We start from the raw sequence: 19,538 nt of genomic DNA on the forward strand, positions 1-19,538 counted from the left end.
CACAGGCGTATAACATCAAAGCACAGCGAGAGCGATTCATGATCTGTATGTTGTGGAATTGCTCTCGTGATACTTTTCTGTCAGGCACCTGTTGGTGTGCAAGGTGCTGCGTGCAGTCGAACACAACTAACAGCTGGGCTGGATTATGACAAAAAAGCAGATGGAACAGGAGTGAAGGAAATCCCCATGAGTTTAGGGATTCACACTTGCCCAATATCATGTTAAGCTTGAATAGGCTTGTTTGAGATGAAGAAATTCTGCGCTGAATCGATTAGAAAAGTGTGAGAGTTATGTCAGACTTAAATGTCACGCTGAGGTGTGCCAAAAAACTCTTGTGATGTTGCTTTCCACTGACTGCGTTGACGAAAAGCATGATGGGAAAAGACTTGCTGATGACACAGCTTAAAGGGACATTCCACTTTTTTTAAAATATGCTCATTTTTCAGGTCCCCTAGAGTTTAACATTTGATTCTTACCTTTCTGGAATCCATTCAGTTGATCTCCGGGTCTGGCGCTAGCACTTTTAGCATCGCTTAGCATAATCCATTGAATCTGATTAGACCATTTGCATTGCGTCTAAAAAAATAACCAAAGAGTTTCTATATGTTTTCTATTTAAAGCATGACTCTTCTGTAGTTACATCTTGTACTAAGACCGACGGAAAATTAAAAGTTGTGATTTTCTAGACAAAGTCTTTGATTATTATGCCAGAATTAGAGTATAGTCCTTACCATATCTGCCTAAATAATCGCAACTTTTAATTTCCAACGATCTTAGTACACGATGTAACTACAGAAGAGTCAAGTTTTAAATAGGAAAAATATCTAAACTCTTTGGTTATTTTTTATCGCGATGCTAATGGTCTAATCAGATTCAATGGATTGTGCTAAGCTATGATAAAAGTGGTACCGCTAGACCTGGAGATCAGCTGAATGGATTCCAAAAAGGTACGAATCAAATGTTTAACTCTATGGAAGCTGGAGAATGCATATTTTCAAAAAATCTGGAGTGTTTTTTTACTTGTTATTGACTTATGACGTTTATATTTTTAATGAATTCCTTTACAGTTTTGCATGGATGCCGAATTATTTGTCTATATTTTACATTTACCAAGTAGCCTTTTCCAGTAAAGAATGTATTTTATCTGGACTGCGAGATTGGGAAAGTGTCTGATTGAAAGCTCTTTTTTCACTCTTCCCCTCACTGCAGCCATCTTGTCTAATTTTCAGGTAAGGCGGGTCACATTTCAAACAAGTCTGTTGAGACGCGCCTCACCTGAAATGTTTAGACAGGCAGCTGCAGTAAGCGGAGGAGTGAAATAGAGCTCGGATACAGCCAATGAGGATTAACCAGTTAACCAGCACCCCCGCTTTTTAAAACCACAACAAAGTCATACCCAAACTAAAATTAGATATAGGCTCTGACGCCAGCAAGTACTTTCTTTTCTTCAACGCAGTCGGGGAGAAGCAACTGCGCCTGACTGTGGAATCTGGAGTTTTTTTGCCACACACCAGCATAACATCAGAGCAAAGGAGACCAAGTTTGGGGACATTTCAAACCTACATGCATTTCGCTGTGATCAGCAGTGATCAGTTCTCCACAGATTTTGCCAATCTCGAACAAGCCTAAAAATGGGCTCTCGGCATCTGTCATTAAATAATACCTCATAAATTAGTTTAACTAAGAAGTGAGGAATGTCTTCTCTACACTTGCATACCGCCCTTGGGCGCATTGCTCCATGTCTGCACTTTTCATTTGGCTGCCGCACAAACTTCGCCACTGCCAATGAAATAGCAGCCTCTACAGTAAAAATGTCAGTAATCTTTACACATTTGGCAGCGTTCGCCTGCTAACTTTTTTGCATTTTATCCCAGACCTTGATCTCCGTACATTTTTGAGAGATGGTAGAGAAGGGGAGGGGTATATTTATATTGGCGAAGCAGATACAAAGTTGGAATTGGATTTAAAGTTAAATAATAATTGTAAAAAATTCAGATTTGCTTGTGTGGTAGTGAAGTAGGGAATTTACCAGAAACGTAACAGGAAAGTAGTTTGTTCAATTGCATTTGAGTTGATTGTTATAATAGCCATCAATGGAGAAAACATGCACTTTAAAAAATGCTTGGTTATTTTCAATCCAGCATTGGGTTAAAAAAGGGTTAAGCCAGTTGTTGGGTTAAATTAACCCAGAAAATATTTATATTTGAACTAACAATGGGTTAAAACCAGTGGTAGGCATTCAAAGCCTTTTCTGCTGGCCTAAACACTATCTGAATCACTGATTTACATTTTATATTTTTTTCCATGAATGTGTATTAAATAAATCCCATAATAGTCTTATATCTTTGTTTCATAGCTTTTCTCTTGGTTGCACTGCTTCCAGTAGTGCATATTTATGATTGAGCATTTTTCCAATCATATTTTGGCCAGCGGCTTACATCATGTGCTGCCAGGGTCAAAGAAATCTGCCTAGGCCTTCAGAACGAACAGTGCAGGCGGCTTCAGCTTAAGATAAATGGCAATGAAATCATTGCAGTAACCAATCAGATTTCGAGTTGGCATCCCCGTTGCCACCTTGCAGGCCTATAATGACATCAGCGTTTTCGCATCATTTGATTGGATTAACCCCCAGCAGTTTCAAACATACAGGGAAACATTCCCAAATACAGCGTCCTCCAGCTTAACGCAGAGTCAACCGAACTGACTGTAATGTATGACATGACTGATTTTGAAGGCAAAAATCTAGTTAAAATCTTTCATCATAAAAATCAAGCATTAACATGTTTGGCTGTGATTATTCCTGTGTCATTTGCTTCGGTCGAACAGACATTCTCAGTCCTAAAATGAATTCAAACTTATGCCAGAAATACTACTGGACACTACAGTCTCGACTTTTAGCATTAGCCTCCATGGTGATAGAAAACCACCTCATGTTGTACATCAGAGTGATCTAACTCTTCTTGAGAAAAGAAAGGAGGATGGATTTTGTGTATAAATAACCCACAGGCTAATTTGGTGAGTTTAATACATTTTATTTAATCAGCAAATACTATTAGTAAAATGTAAATTTTGTGAATATGATTTTTTTTATAGTTTACCTTTGAAAAACGATTTGCATTATCTTTGAAGTCTAAAATAAAATATGATGGGATCATCGCTCTCACCTCAATGGCTGGGTGAAGTCCCAGCCGCCTATTTGAGGTGATGGCCAACACATTACACATCCACACTACTGAGCTTTGTGGTGTGGGTCCAAAGTGCTTTCTTCGTGTCATCAGGTGGGTACCCTCCTTCAACAGTGTTTCGCCAATTAACCCACAACACCTCCAGAGGGCTTGACAGCTAACCCCAGCTTCCTGGGGCAGCCCCCTCGGCCCCTTGGGCTCCACAAGCAGTGCTCTTTTAAGTTCCTTCCATACCCGGCGGGTTGCTCCATCGTTCGCAGCGCTTCAACCAGAGCCTTCTTGATGCCGTCTCTGCTTTTTTGTGATATTTGCCTTAAGCCGTGTCCTGCTAGGACCTCTTATTCCAAGTCTGGACAGGAAGCTCCAAAGTGTCTGTCCAGGATATCCTCGGCAGCCTACCTCCACTGGGAAGTTCCATGCCCGCCATCCCAGCTGTTGAATAATAGACTGTCAACAAAGTAATTTGTTATACTTTGACTCTTTAAAACATTTGCTTTTTCAACCATTTATGCGATTTCTTTTGCCTTTATTTCAAATACCTTTCAAAACGGGGTTCTATATATTATTTGCTGTCTCATTTGGTGTCTTTTTTAATAAAGTAAAATTTAATTGTTCTTTGAGGTGTAAAATACATTCATTTTTATTTACTTTGCAATTTAACAGTTGATGTGTTTCTAATGCCCTGACGTCATAATGGTATTTACGAGATGGATTAATTCATGTACAGCACTGCCTAGGTGTTAAATCAAGTATTTAGGTTTGAAACAACCCAGCATAAGTTAAATTACAACCCAATGTGCTGGGCTCATCCCTTTTTGACTCAACACTGGGTTGAAAATAACCCAGCATTTTTTAGAGTGTTCTTTCATAAGGGTGTAGTTCCAGCATCCATCAACAGGAGGTTAGGCCAACCAGCCAATTCCTAGTCTTGCCAGACCTTTGACCTTGGCAAAAAGGCTAAAGGAATAACTCTACTTTCATAAAATAAATCCAGATAATTTACTCACCCCCATGTCATCCAAGATGTTTGCCTTTTTTGTTCAGTTTTTTTTTAAGGAAAACATTTTAAGGTTTTTCTCAATTTAATAGACTTTATTGGACCCCAACAGTTTACAGTTTCAATGAAGTTTAAAATTGCAGTTTAACGCACCTTCAAAAGGACTCTAAAAGATCCCAACCAAGGTATAAGAGTCTTATCTAGCAAAACAATCTGGTCAGATGAAACAAAAAAGCAGCAAACACTCAACATTAGTTTGGTGCACATAGGGGTAAAATGTGCCCCTTGTGTAAAATGAAATATACTGCTGTATCTTTAATGTTGTGGGACTATTTTTCTGCTGGAGGTCCTGGACATCTTGATGAGATACATGACATCATGGATTCTATGAAATACCAAGAGATAAAAAATAAAACCTGACTGTCCCTAGAAATCATATAATGGGCCATGGTTGGATCTTCCTTCAGGGCAATGATCCAAAACAAACATCAAAACTAACACAATCCCAGTCCCCTGACCTGAACCCTAAAGAAAATGAGTGGGATGAACTGAAGAGAAGAAGCATGAACATGGAGCTGGAATCTGAAGGATCTGGAGAGATTCTGCATCAAGGAATGATCTCTAAACTCTTGTCAGGTGTTCTCCAAACTCATCAGGCATTATAGGTGAAGACTCAGAGCTGTTCTCTTGGGAAAAGGAGGTTGCAAAAAGAATTGAATAAAAGGGTACGATCAACTGTGAGCAGTGTGTACCAGAGAAAAACACCTCTCTCACAATGAGACTCTCCCCCATTCCAAAACTATTCTTCTCCAATAAAAGGTTGGATTTTTGTAGATTTTTTTAAATAAAAGATCAAAAGTATTAACGATGCAGATATATTTCCTTCTTTGGTCATATTTACAAAGGGTATGAATAATTTTGAGCACGACTGTACATATACATATACATCTACTTATACATATAGACGGTTTCATTGGAAGCACGTGATACACGTCTGGATTCAAACCTTACTTCCGGTTTTGTTTTTTTAATCCTCTTACTAGTTGCTAAACTGATCTCTTGAACAAATGCCTCGTCGAAAATAACAAATGTTTTGGTTTCCTAGGTAATCTATGTGTTGTTTTTTTGCTTGTTATATAAATAAACTACGTTTAAAGAACTTTGTTGTTATTTATTCTTAGCGGAGTTTACCGGAAGCTACGTGCAGCCGCTTGTTTATGTTTTTACTGCTGAAACGGTCTATACACATATACATATACATATATAGTTTAAACCTCTACTCATTTACCTTTACTATTTCTTGCTGTTGAAATAAAACTACCAGACTCTTTCTGGTCAGCCGCATCCCTCACAAAAGCTACAAAAATAAAACTGTGAGTTCTTCACATAAAAGTGTTAAATGCTTTGAAAACAATTCTTTGTTTCTTCCTTAGCATGTATTATTTCTGGCTGAAATTTTGTAGAAAATAACTCAGCATAACAATTAACACATATTCACATTTTTGTAAGCTGCTAAATGCCTTAATATCAATGCAGTTTTGTGTGCAATGTGTCAGCTAGCCAGTTCCCGTCCCCGTGATTTTGAATACTTACAGTATGTGGGTGGCTAGACTTGACAAGGTTTTCATAGAGAATTCAGCATATAGATCATTTCTATGATAATTTCTAAGGATGAAAAATACCTTTAAACTGTTTATAAGTATCAGGATGCAATCCTGAACAATCAGGTTATCTTTCAACTGAAAATTGAAAAAAACGACCTACAATTGGAGAATAGTTGACTCACTGCATGCTATGAATTAATTGAGTAGTACATCTTTTGCATTGTTCTGATGGTTATCTGGTTTCAGCCTTAAAACATTTAAAGGAAGTATGGCATATTTTTTTAACCCAATTATTATTTACTTATCCTCATTTCATCCCAGTTGTATGACTTCCTGTTAATCAGCTAGCCAAACACGACAAAACCATGTAACAAACAGCATGTTATTTTTTTTTTAATGGGGATCTATATGAATATGTGACATAATGATTACTAAGCTTTTAACACAAACGTTTCGCTTTGCATAAGAAGACAGGTTGGATATTAACCCACCAATGGATTATGTTAATGATTAATGCATGTTATATTTAGAGCTTTGCCATGTCGAGTCCTATGTAAGATAACATGATGCAATTTTAAAATCAGGTTTATTTGGGTTCAGCTGAAGAAAGGAAGTCATATACATCTGGAATGACATTTGTGTCATATAGGACTATTTCTTTAAATTCTTTAAAATTGCAATGTCATTGGCGTATGTGAACTATAATGTGACTAGGTGTAAACCCTACAAAATTATAGCTTATAATGCCAGTAGTTTACTTTCAAACTGGCGTTGCAAGATAAGCAACATCTGTCTTGATTATCAAATCATCAAAGCACACATATTCATAAAAAGATGTGTATTTATGTAATTGTATAAGACGGTATGGTTCACTACTTTTGCTTTTGATGTTATTCATATGAATTGAATTAACAATATAATATTTAATAGAAAAAGTTTTGCTAAAGGATCAAAGTAAACTTTCTTGTATGAGAAAGTGTTGACGTTCATACATGAAAAAGCGATACTTTTATTTACATTACATTGCAGATTGTGTTTACATAGTATTGAATAAGCTGCTGTTTGTAAACGCAGTCAGCATGTGTGCAGGTAAAGAGTAGGAGGAACGTGTGTGTGTGTGTGTGCGTGTGTGTGGGAGTTTCTCTGGGCGTGTCTAGACAGTTTTGGCCGAGGCACTTGTTTGGCGACTGGATAATGAGGAAACACCATTGAGTCAGTGATGATGAAACTTGCTTTTAAAGGGTTTCACTACAGCGTGATGCAACATCACAGAGAATTCCCCTTTTTATGTGACACTTATGTATAATCTTTTGCGCTCCCTCACTAAAAACTTTCTGTTTCTCTCCTCCCCCTCACATCTACCTTGGTTGGTACACATTAGACGAATATGCAATCTAATATTTCATCACGCAAGACCGTAAACAAGTCTTTACAAGCGCTGTTAATGCTATAAAAAAATAATGCAGAAATGAAGACTAGTGGGATTGGAATAATGTATCACATTGTTTCATCATCCTACGTTTTGTGTATTGCATAATTGTTTAAAAATATTACACGCTGTTTTTGAATTAAAGATAGTTTTATTTCCAGGTAAAGTGAAACTCCCTTTAAATGTGCATTATTCATAGATCTCTTCCATTTCTAAGAACCTGAAGTTTAAGAAAGCGCATTGCATTATCGGAAATAGTAGCCACCGTTGTCATCGTTCCTTACCGCAAACACTTTCTTGCAAATGGATTTCACATCACTAGTAGTATAACAGTACGCTATCCTATGCGAGAATAATGTTGGTATGGAAATTGTTTATTTTTGTTTTTCAACTTCCCTTCTGGAAATGCTTATGTTTGCAGAAATGATCAGTCTCATCCTTTATTTCATCTTTCGTACGGCCATAATACATAAAAGTGACACATTTCCTCTTTTTACACAATTACAGGAAGCCTAAATATTGTGCTGCCTTACAGCTTAACCTCGTGTCAAGGCTGTCTAACCGTTTGTGACGTTTGATCCCCTCCACACCATTTTCGGTGCAGATTCAGGCAGATCCTCTTTGTGCTATTGCTTCAGTACCTATTATGGTAAAAATGCAGATTTTAAAAACAACTTGGTTTTGCAAGTAATTTCAACCTAGTATTTTAAGTTTTGATTTGTGATCCACTTTGTAAGAAGGTTAAAATTGAAATGGTCATTTTCACAGTGTTTTAAAGTGTAGGATTCGTCAGTGCAAGGTGTTTTTCAATGAAGGCAGCTCAAATATGCATTTTAGTCTGGGGCTTCCGAGAAATCGCCCCAAAATAGATTTTGGCTGGAATAGCAAACTTGTAGCACATTTCTGCTGAAGTGCATATCATTTCATGTATTTGTTAAGATTTCTCTTATTTAATCATTTAAAACAATATAAAAATTGCAAAATCAAAGCTTTACATTGTCTTCTGTATACCATGAACTTGCATTGCCTTTACTGTTCATTACCTTATGATGACAAAAGAAAACATGGTCCACCTTTGTGAGGTTTACAGCTGCGCATTTATGACTTTTTATACTATAATAAAAGATGTGACAAGATAATAGAGTTTCTCTTCTGTTCTGAAAGATTTCAACCCGAGTGTGGAGATCATACGTAACAGTTCCCCGTGCATGCACATGCCTGCCAGCGTGGGTGTATGGGTAATCCCAACTATCTCTCTCACTCCTGGTTTATTGGATGCATGCCGCAGCTGGCTGTGATTTCTTAGGTTTCTGTAAGGGAACTCCGCTTAATGAGTGGGCAGACCCTTAGCATATAAGGACTGGGACAACAAGGATATTATAATCACAGTCATTCATTCATTCATGATGGCAACAACACACTTCATCTGTAATGTTGAGGACTCAATGGAGTCCATTCAGATTCCCATGGACAAAAACAAATTCAGGCATGGGGTCTTCTACAAGGTCTTTGCGGCTGTGATTATTCTGCTGGTGATGGGACTGATCGGAGGCTTTATCTGGATGTACTTGTCTTATAAGGTAATGGATGATTTTTGTTCATTTGAGCTTATTTATGAAATGCTTAGCTGGTTGTAGCTGCTAAATGCAAAGGCATCGGTGTATATAATAACAAATGATAACTTCAAATCTGCACAACAACATATTTATGTTTGATATTTATTAAACAATTTATATAAGACAGACCAAATAACAGATCATAACAACATATGTGTGCTTATGTTATAGAAAACACAGATCAAATGAAAACAGATGGATAATGTTTTTTTTTCTCATTCACAGAATTGTCCACAATGTAGCAATCATCCAAACTGGCTGTCCATCAATGCAACAGTCACATCTGATGGTAAGCCTTTCACATAGCATTTATATACCACATGTGTAATTATATTTTGGATGGATTAACATCTGATAAGATCAAATACAAAGCGTGTGATCACTTTTCGAATAATGCAGACTTTAAATAAAGAGCGTGATTTCACAGGGAAAGACGCTAACCGTAGTAACTCCAACTATGCTTCTTTTTGGTTTGCTTAATAGGAAAAATAAACTTTACAGCACCTAAAGAAGGGAAATACTTAATTTACGGTGAGATCGTCAGGAACAAAAGAGAAATCGATCGTGAAATAGATACTATTCGTCTGATGAAAAAACCATTAAGCAAGACAGATGACCCCACCAAAAACGAGATCACTGAGTCTCGAACCTTCTGTCATAATAAAGTTCATTTCTTTGTCGATACCGAGCTTCAGCAAGGTGAAGAACTGCTCCTGAGACTGAACTCTAATAAAATCAAAATCATTGAGACAAGATCTTTCTTAAGAATTTATGAACAAAATTCTGACCGTTGACTGTACTGACACAATGTTTATAAGCTCTTTTTCATCTAAGGGGTCTTGAATGTATCCAAGCTATTGCCGGTATCTGGCATATAAATCATGTCTGTTTGCTATAGAGCTTTATAGGCAACCTGTTGCATCTGCTAAAGATGAAGTATGTTCATTCTTGTGCGCCTTGTGACACCAAAGGGAAATACAAATACCTGTATAAACTCCAACAGGTTCCACAAACACTACCCTCTACTATCTTGAATGTGTGACAATAAGTGATTTTATAATATGTTTATTACGCTTAATACATGTTTTATATACACTGTATATATATATATATTTGTTGTTTAATCATGATAGACATGTTCTTTAAATTTTTGTTTTATTATCAAATATATACTACTTGCTATTTTTAGATTACAGCGGTTTAGATTTTATATTGGCACCTGTGGTGGCTAATTGCAATGCAAATCATGTAACTTCTGTGAAACTGTGCTTATGTATTTTATGTATTCGTTTGATAAATAAATAAACTATTTACCTGTAAGAATAAGCTTTGTTTGATGTATTCCTCTATTACCGTTATTTATCACCTCATCACTTATGTGAACGTAATACCTCAGGACTCTTATAATACAGAACACTCTCAACAAAAGTTTGGAGCAGTACCTTTTCAAAAAGTAAACTTTTTACATATTGATACCTCTATGGGACACACTGGTACCTTAGAAGTGCATAATGGTACCTATCTGTACCTAAATGGTACAAATTAGGACCTTTTTACCATCCCAATGACAAAAAGGTAAACATTTTGTACAGTTTATTTCACAATTAATCAAGAACATTATCTAATCTCTAATGTCTCCTGTAACAATCGAGTTGATTCATTTTCCTGTATCAGCAAAAGGTAAAAAGTTATTTCAACTTTGTGTCTGTGTTGCAAGATGTTACTTTAAATGTTAATGTTAATTATACACAACTATTATTTATATGCTTTTTGAATAATACACATATACATACATTAACCTACACTAACAGTTGTGCAAGTTAACTCTTACTTTAATAAAATGACAGCTGAACACTTCAGAACATTTCTGAATGGAAAAGTTCACAAAATATTTCATAATTTATTTATATCACATCACATTTCTGCATTGTTGCACAAGTCTACAGTGGGGATATGAATTGAGTTCAAGTTCAAATAAATTTTTATATGCCAGTGTGTAAGTAAATATTGCCTTTTTAATGTGTTCAGGCCAAGACCCTTATCAAACACGTGAAGCGTGGGTCAGATTGGACATTGTAAGGTTGAGTTACAACAACTTCCTGTTTCATGGCGAAACGGCGAAATTTGGCAGGCCGCCACGGACACCCTCCAATGAAAAGTCAAGATCTCCGCAATTTAGCATCGCAAAGGCATTTAGATGACACAGACCAAATATGGTTATGATCTGAATAAATCTCTAGGAGGAGTTTGTTAAAGTATGAATGATTAAATTTGCACCCAAATTACTTAGATAATTAAAAATGGCTGACTTCCTGTGGGGTTTAGACAGGGCCGGCCCTGGGCATAGGCGGAATAGGCAAATGCTAAGGGCGCCGCCGACCCCTTGGGGCGTCCGTGCGCCCAAATTATTATTTTTTAATATATGTATATAAACATTTAACTATAAATATTTAATTGTGCACAAGAAAACAGCAGTTATTAATGAATTATTAGTAGCATAGTATCTCGGAAGATCGTGCTTGTTAAATAGCTCTGTACTGCACTGAAGCGGCAGTTTAAAATATAAACCCAGAATTCAGCGAACGTCAAGAAAAAGAACACGGAAACAACAATCAGACCGAGACGCAGGATTTAAATTACGTTACATGGACGATGTTTAAATTTCAATGTTTCTGGACAGAAATACAAACTTGTTCACTTCGTTTGGTATTAATAAGCTGCGCATTGGAGTGCTGGCCGCGGTGCTGAAGACGCACTCGGACGGAGTACTGGTGGCAGCACAAATATTTACAGATATGTTGATGTGTTCAGGCCTAGGCCCTCAACAAACTTGTGAAGTCTGAGGCAGATCGGACAATGCTTGCCTGAATAACAACAGCTTCATATTTCATGGCGGAACATCACACTTTGCACACACGCCCTTCAACGAAAAAATCAAGATCTTCGCAATTTTTCATTGCAAAGTGTTTCAGATCAGTCTGACCAAATATGATGATGATTTAATTAAATCTCTAAGAGCAGTAAATCATAGCGTAAAACATATAATTTCCTTCTGCCTCTAGGTGTCGCTATTACTGTTACTGAAAATTAGCATGGAAATGTGTTCAGGGCAAGACCCTTATCAAACATGTGAAGCGTGGCGCAGATTGGACATTGTATGCCTGAGTTAGAACTTCCTGTTTTATGGCAAAAACTTTGAAATTTGCCAGGTCGCCACAGACACACCAAACACAACAAAAAGTCAAGATCCCTGCAATTTAACATCGCAAAGGCCTTTAGATAACACAGACCAAATATGATGATGATCTGATAAAATCTCTAGGAGGAGTTTGTTAAAGTACGAAGCCTGGTAATGCCAAAATTTGACCAGAAATTACAGAGAAAATTCAAAATGGCCAACTTCCTGTGTGGTTTAGAGCTTGGCTCCAAGAGTCTTTTTTGTAGGTCTTGGGGTGATAGATGACCCTACCAAATTTCGTGTCTGTACGTTTTTCCTAACGTGGGGGCTGATCTCTTGAAATTTTGCAGGTGGCGCTATCGAGTCATTTCTACACGCTCACTTCTGATGCCTATAATACATGTAAATTTTCGCCACTTCTTACGCGTGTGCAAATTTTCATGAGTTTTCGAGTATGTCTAGGCCCTCAAAAATGCAATTTATTTAGGATTTTTTTTTCTTGCCTGCTCCTCGGTGCTCAGGCCCTAAATCTAAAAAGGTACATAAAATAGGGAAATACATACATATTGCAAATAAAATGGTCATTGGCATTACTAACTCTAAAAATTATTCTCTTTACGGCCATTATCAAAATGTTTGTTTTTGTCAAAAATTGGATGCTAAAATGGGCATATATTTACATGCTAAGTGTAAAAAAATGGCAGATCCCAGGACTCTACTGCAAGAAATCCTGAAAGTTGAAAACACCCAAAAATGAAAATTGCATCATCATTTACTCACCCTAAAGTTGATTAAAACCTCAATTTCTTTATTCTGTTGAAAACAAAAGAAGATATTTTGATAAATGATAAACACACAGTTAATGGTACCCATTGACTTTCATAGTAGGAAAAACAAATAATAATTGTAATGATTAATTGTAATGATACAGTAAAAGTATTGTATCGTAGAGGCTTACAACTGTTATATTCACAGCGATATTACAGAAACACATGCATTGGGCAAGCCAACGGGAAGTACTGCAATAAAAAGAAGCGAAGGAAAACTTTGAGAGAAACCAGGCTCAACCGGGAGGGCCAGTTCTCCATTTGGCAAAATAACAAAACACTTGAGAAATTGTACTGTATAGATACAGTAGCTGTCTGTATGAGAGTTAGGGCCAATCTCATTTCTCTGTCTTACCCCGTCCCCTTTGTCTTCGTCTTCCCCTTGCCCCTCGAAACCGAGTAAAGGGGAAAGGGGTAAGACCAGAGGTGTAAAAAGTACTCAAAAATGTTACTCAAGTGAAAGTACAAGTACAGAGTGTAAATTGTACTCAATTAAAAGTAAAAGTATCTGGCTAGAATCATACTTGAGTAAACGTAAAAAAGTACCACATTAAAATTGTACTTGAGTATTAAAAAAGTAAATGTATCAGGAAGAATGAAAACTAGAGATTCTTGTTAACCTTGTATGTGGTTCATTCACTTCTTGTTTACAACTGTTTGTATTTAATTGTATTTATTTATACCACGGGTCTGTTGAATGCTTGATTCTGATTGGCTGAGAAATGTTCCATGGGTGTTGATTATTTTTAAATAACCGAACACCTAACCTTTAAAATTTCTTTAAAATAGGCACCAGAGCAATGTTTGTGGTAACCGTGGTATAAGCGGAATAAATGACTCCAGTCCTTTGAAATATTCGAAAATAATGCACACTACGCTTCGCGTCTTGCCACATTACCAGCTAGGGTGTGCATTATTTTAAGCAACATGCTACTCAAAGTTGTAAAACCTTGAATTTAACTTAAAGGAGCAGTATGTAGGATTGTGGCCAAAACTGGTATTGTTATCACAAAACTTGTGGCTAAAACTGGTACTGCAATCACACAACTGGTGGCCAATACACAAAATGACAACATAAACATCAGTTGAGGACTGCAACTCCACTTTTTAACTGACAATATCCTGGCCAGACCACTGTTGTGAGTGATATAAGTATTTGAAATGAAAATGATTTCTTAATGTCTAGTGACATATCAGGGCCATTTTATGATTAATTGATATACATTTCTTACATACTGTACCTTTAAGCAGAAGCTAGTTTTCACAATTCAAGCTCTATCAAGTCTCTCAAAGGCAGTCGATGCAGGAAGAGGTGTATTAGACCTTGTTCACACTGTCATACCAAATCCGATTTTGGTGCATATCCGATAGGAATCCAATCACATTTAGAACGTGTGAACGATCAAAAATTCGCATTTGTGTAGCTTTTCGGTTATGTCATGCTGTTGCTTCACGTAAACACGTCAGACGTCTATAGGCAGATTACCATGCCAGAGCGAGGTCATTGCCATTTAATCCGGAAAACATCAGAACGCTACAGGATGCACAGATCAGATCTGGGCCGGGTTTCCCAAAAGCATCGTAAGGCTAAGTAGATCGTAAAAATGATCGTACGAATCATCTTAGAATTACGGGCCGTTTCCCAAAAGCTTCGTAGCTTAAGTAGCACTTGAAAATCATCGTAGATCTAAGAGTGCTCTGGAGTAATCGATCATTCATAAGTGCATCGTAAGACAACAGAATTACAAGGTCACCTGCAGGACGACCAGCAAATTGCACTCCTGCATTAACGATAATGTAATGTTTTAAATGTATATTTATTTATTTATTGGGTTCTTCTTCGTTTATTTGTTTAAATTACTTTAATATAATATATTTAAAATTCAAATGAGAAATAAAACTTAAATGACTAAACATAAATTGGTAACACTTTATTATAATGTTCATGATTTAACATTAGTTAATGTATTAACTAACATGAACAAACAATGAGCAATACATTTGTTACAGTATTTATTCATCTTTGTTAATGTTAGTTAATAGAAATAAAGCTGTTCATTGTTTGTTCATGTTAGTTCATGGTGCATTAACTAACGTTAACCAAATTTTAATAAAGTATTAGTAATTGTTGAAATCAACATTAATAAAGATTAATAAATGCTGCACAAGTGCAGTTCATCATTAGTTCATGTTAACTAATGTAGTTAACTAATGTTAACTAATGAACATTATAATAAAGTGTTACCCATAAATTAATAAAGAAGGAAAACGTATTTGGTACAATTTTGGTAAAAGTTGGTACTAGCAAATTGATAAATGGTTCCTACCAATTGCTGCTATAATTCATCTAGGCTACAGTAAAAAATAATGTTTTGAAGGGTATGGCATCTGATTAAAGAAACCAAATAAATATTTACGGTACAATGCAATAATCCATAATAATAAATAAACATATATAATAAAAACAAATATTATAAAATGCAGAAGGCATTTTGCAGTGGGACGAGTCATAACTAAATACGGAAAAGAATATTTCATTATGAACAATTTTAAAACATTTAAAAAGTAATTGAACAATAATAAAAAATATTATAAAAAATATTAGTGCACATCGGCTAAAGATCATTAGCCTAAACAAGCTTCTGCTACAAATTCGAGTCATTCAATTGGAGACATTTCAGCACTTGACAAACGGATAGCAACTCGTAAGTAGCACTTAAAACCCAGCTGCGAGCGATCGTTTCACGTGCATCTTTAGGAAACGCACGTAAATGATCAACGAATGTTCGTTAAGTAGCTCATAGAAAGCGCTCTTAAGTGCTAAGTTCAATCGTTATCGGGAAACCCAGCCCTAAACAGTTGTGATAAACAATATGGACAGCGAATCTGTCAAATTGGATATGCACCAAAATCAGATTTGGACTGACAGTGTAAACAAGGACTTAGTCTTGATATAGAGAGGCTGCAAATAGCAGGGAACGTGTCACACGGGAACACACTTCATGTGTTGATGGTTTCAAAGAATCGAAAAAATCATCATCATCAGATGAACTGTTGGCCAATTCCTTAAAATGGCCCTAAGGATCCAGAATGAATTACATTTAGGTTAAAATGGCCATCAGCACAATTCTATTGGTTTGGTAAGAGCAACGGAAAATTTAATGATTTGATCTCTAAAAAATAAGTACTTTTTGACTGTAAATAAAATTGTAAGGAGTAAAAAGTCATTTTTTTCTTAAAAAATGCAATTAAGTAAAAGTAAAAGTATTTATTTTTAATTGTACTCAGGTAAAGTAAAAATCCACCAAAATAATACTTAAGAATAGTAATCAAGTTCTTTACACCTCTGGGTAAGACAGATCGTTCATCTAAGAAATGAGACACCACTCGATTACCGTTTGCGTCACCTTCCCTTGCCGCTATACTGGCTGCTATGTAAACAGACAAGCGTTGACAAACAAAGATGATGCCGTTGCCTCAGGTTGTGGTATCGATTGCCTGAGCGGAGCTCAACAAATGGCGCATAACTTAGCTGCTAGCTAGCACCTTAACTAGCAATTCAAAACAAAAACATTACAATTAAAACCGCTTGAACATTTTATTAAAAGTATCATAAAACATGAGTGTCAATAACGTTACTTTCATTTGTGCGACTCCTTGACAGTTCGACGTTCATCAATAAAGCGTCTTGATGCCGGCTCTCCTGAGAAATTCCTAAGTTAAAGTTTACCCCTATCTTTCAAGTGTGGTCATTATCACACTTCGTTTCAAGGGCTATGTACCCCTACGCCTTGGCCCTAGCCCTCGATCAAACTGAAAATTGAGACACCACTTCGCCTCACATGAACGCGCAAAACCGAGGTGAAGGGGTAAGACAGAGAAATGAGACGCACCCTTAATATAAGATCTGTACTCTGTAACTGTAAAAAGTGAAAAACTGGATCAACTTAAAAATTACTTAACACTTCAAAATCAGGTTTATTTAACTTAAATTTATTTATTACATTTATAAAGTGAAATTTAAAAATTGAATTTTTTTAACATGCGGGGATGAAGCTGAGCTTCTGGCCAGTTAGAGATTCTGGGTATTTGGTGAGCACAGTGTACTGTAGCTATGTGATGTGCAATGTGCTACATCATTTAAGTAATGCTTTGTAAAAATCCCATGGCGCTGTCTGAGTGCTGAAACGCTTCGGCTCTCCGCACGTTTGTAAATTCTTTATCTCTTCTTTGTATTTTTAGAGTACAACCGTTTCTTGCATATTTGCAAATTATTTTATGAGATTACAAAAATTATGTAGGATATCAATACATTTACAGCAATTAAAAGCCTGCTATTTGTACTTCTATGACTGGTTTTAATCCAAAAAACAAAAAATTTAAATAAAAATGAAAACTACACATTACTCTTAAACTAGGGATCTTCTTCCTCTGCTTAGTTTTTCAGTTTACAAAGTCTGTGATCTAAATAGAGATTAGACATAGCGCCAGCACAACTGGCTTTTAAAGGGGATGAGAGATAAGACTCTCATTGGTTTATTGCACTCTCATTACTCATTAGGGGAAGATGTACAACCCTTTTTGACCGTGCGTTCGGCGCACAAACCATTTTTCCGTAGTTAAATTAGCAAAAGTGGCATCGGACACGTCTATTTAGACAGCTTAGATTGTTAAAATAGGGCCCGTTAAGTTGAAACAACTTCATTTTTTAGGTGTTACCAATGAAAGTATTTTTTAAGTTGATCCAACTTTTCACTTTTTACACTGTATAGTTTTGAACTGAGATTCATACAGCATAATGGCAAGTGATTATCTAGTAATAAATTGATGATTACTCAAAAAAAGATTGATGGAATCTCTAAATGTGACATTTTGTCAAGTAGTGATGTTGCTGTTGTTTCGTAGCTTTGAGAAGAAATAGGAACCATATGTTGCCATTGTAAGGACATAAACATTTGCACGTTTCAGTTCCAAATTACAAAGAAAGCCACATGAGTTTTGACCATAAAATGCCTGGATGTAATTTTAAAATAGATAGGAATCTGTGGTTTCATAGTCAAATTCTCACCTTAAAAACATTCCAAAATTACGGCATATACTTTCTGCGGGGCCACTGAGTAATCTTCAGCTGATTTTTAACACAACACCGATATAATATGATCATATTAGCTCAATGCTGCCAAGTTCTATATAATTTAAAATTTCTTTAATCTAATTAAGCATTAAAATGTTTCTCATCTCATCATATCCGCATGTTCAGAGTCATCATATACAATAAATCCGTAAGGTAGCAATTAAAAACATTTAAAAATAGATGCATTTATTTAAAGCAAAGCATTTATTTACTTACCAGGCTACAGGTGAAGCAGCTCTTTGTGCCTTCTAACGTCTCATAATCGCTCCTCATTTATGTCCAAGAGACTCACTAATAATCTTTTACATTCAATCGTTTAATCTTTCGTATTACACGGCTCTCTGGAATGCTTGATTCTGATTGGTCAGTTGAGACATTTGCAGGTTCGTTCTTTTCAAATAATAACCGCTCCAAAGTAATAACGCATAGCCGATACTACTTGTACGATTTAAAATCGCTCCACGCGAATAAAGATTACTGTTTGGCGCCATCTTGTGACAAACACTGGACAGCCACAATTAAGAATGGACAATTGTGACATTCATTTTAACATGTACAGAAAAAACAAAACATATAAACAGTGGATAGACGAACGAACAACGACAAGACACAGAGAGCTTACTGAGACTGAACTTGACAAAATAGAGCATGACAGCTACGAAGCCAACACCAAAAAAAACAGAATGGGCATTAAAACTTCTCAAAGACTGGCTAAAAGAGAAAAAAATGGAGACAGACAAGTATGAAGCAGAGGATCTTATTACGATCATTTTATGCATCTGTGTAAAGTTTCGCAGAAGGATAAAAATGTTAATTAAAAACAAATATGCCAATAAAATTTTTCAATTCATATTCATGTCCAGTTTTTTTTCTTATGTGGCAAGTAGCCGTGTAATAAGCGGGATAATGTAGAGGCAGCCGGTAGTTATCGGGAAATAAGCCCCTTCAGTGTGATACAATCACACTGTCGGGGCTTATTTCCCGATAACTACCGGCTGCCTCTACATTATCCCTTACATATTTATCATTCATGTATGTGATAAGCAAACACGCGTTGTCGTCCCATTTATAGGCGCATAAGTTACTGCGCTCTTTAAATAACAAAAACACTTAATGCGCCATTCACTTTAGACTTTAGACCAGGTTTTTGTTGGTCAATGGTGTAGTCTATTTTAGTTGCCTCAAAATAGCAATGCGCTAACAATGTGCCTGAACACACCTCTTTTTCAGACCAGAACGCCCATGGGCGCAAAAGTGGGCGCAAATGCATTCGCTGTTTGAACAACGTGGCGCTAAACATGAAAATGATTATTGCGCAGGGTTGAAACTAGCAAAAGACACTTGCGTCGCGCATTGCGCTGCATTGCGCCGGGTGTATGATAGAGCCCAAAGTATTTTTCACTTAAACATATAAGTTTAACAACTTAATATTTGTAGGTTTTACCAATTTAATTATTTTTTTTAAAGTTGATCCAATTTTTTACTTTTTACACGGCATGATTCATTAAAAGAAGTGTAATATTGTGATTGTTTTTAAGCATGCAATAGATTGTATTCTATTTTAGTTT

Source organism: Misgurnus anguillicaudatus, chromosome 18 (genome assembly GCF_027580225.2).
Source record: "Misgurnus anguillicaudatus chromosome 18, ASM2758022v2, whole genome shotgun sequence".
Taxonomy (NCBI): domain Eukaryota; kingdom Metazoa; phylum Chordata; class Actinopteri; order Cypriniformes; family Cobitidae; genus Misgurnus; species Misgurnus anguillicaudatus.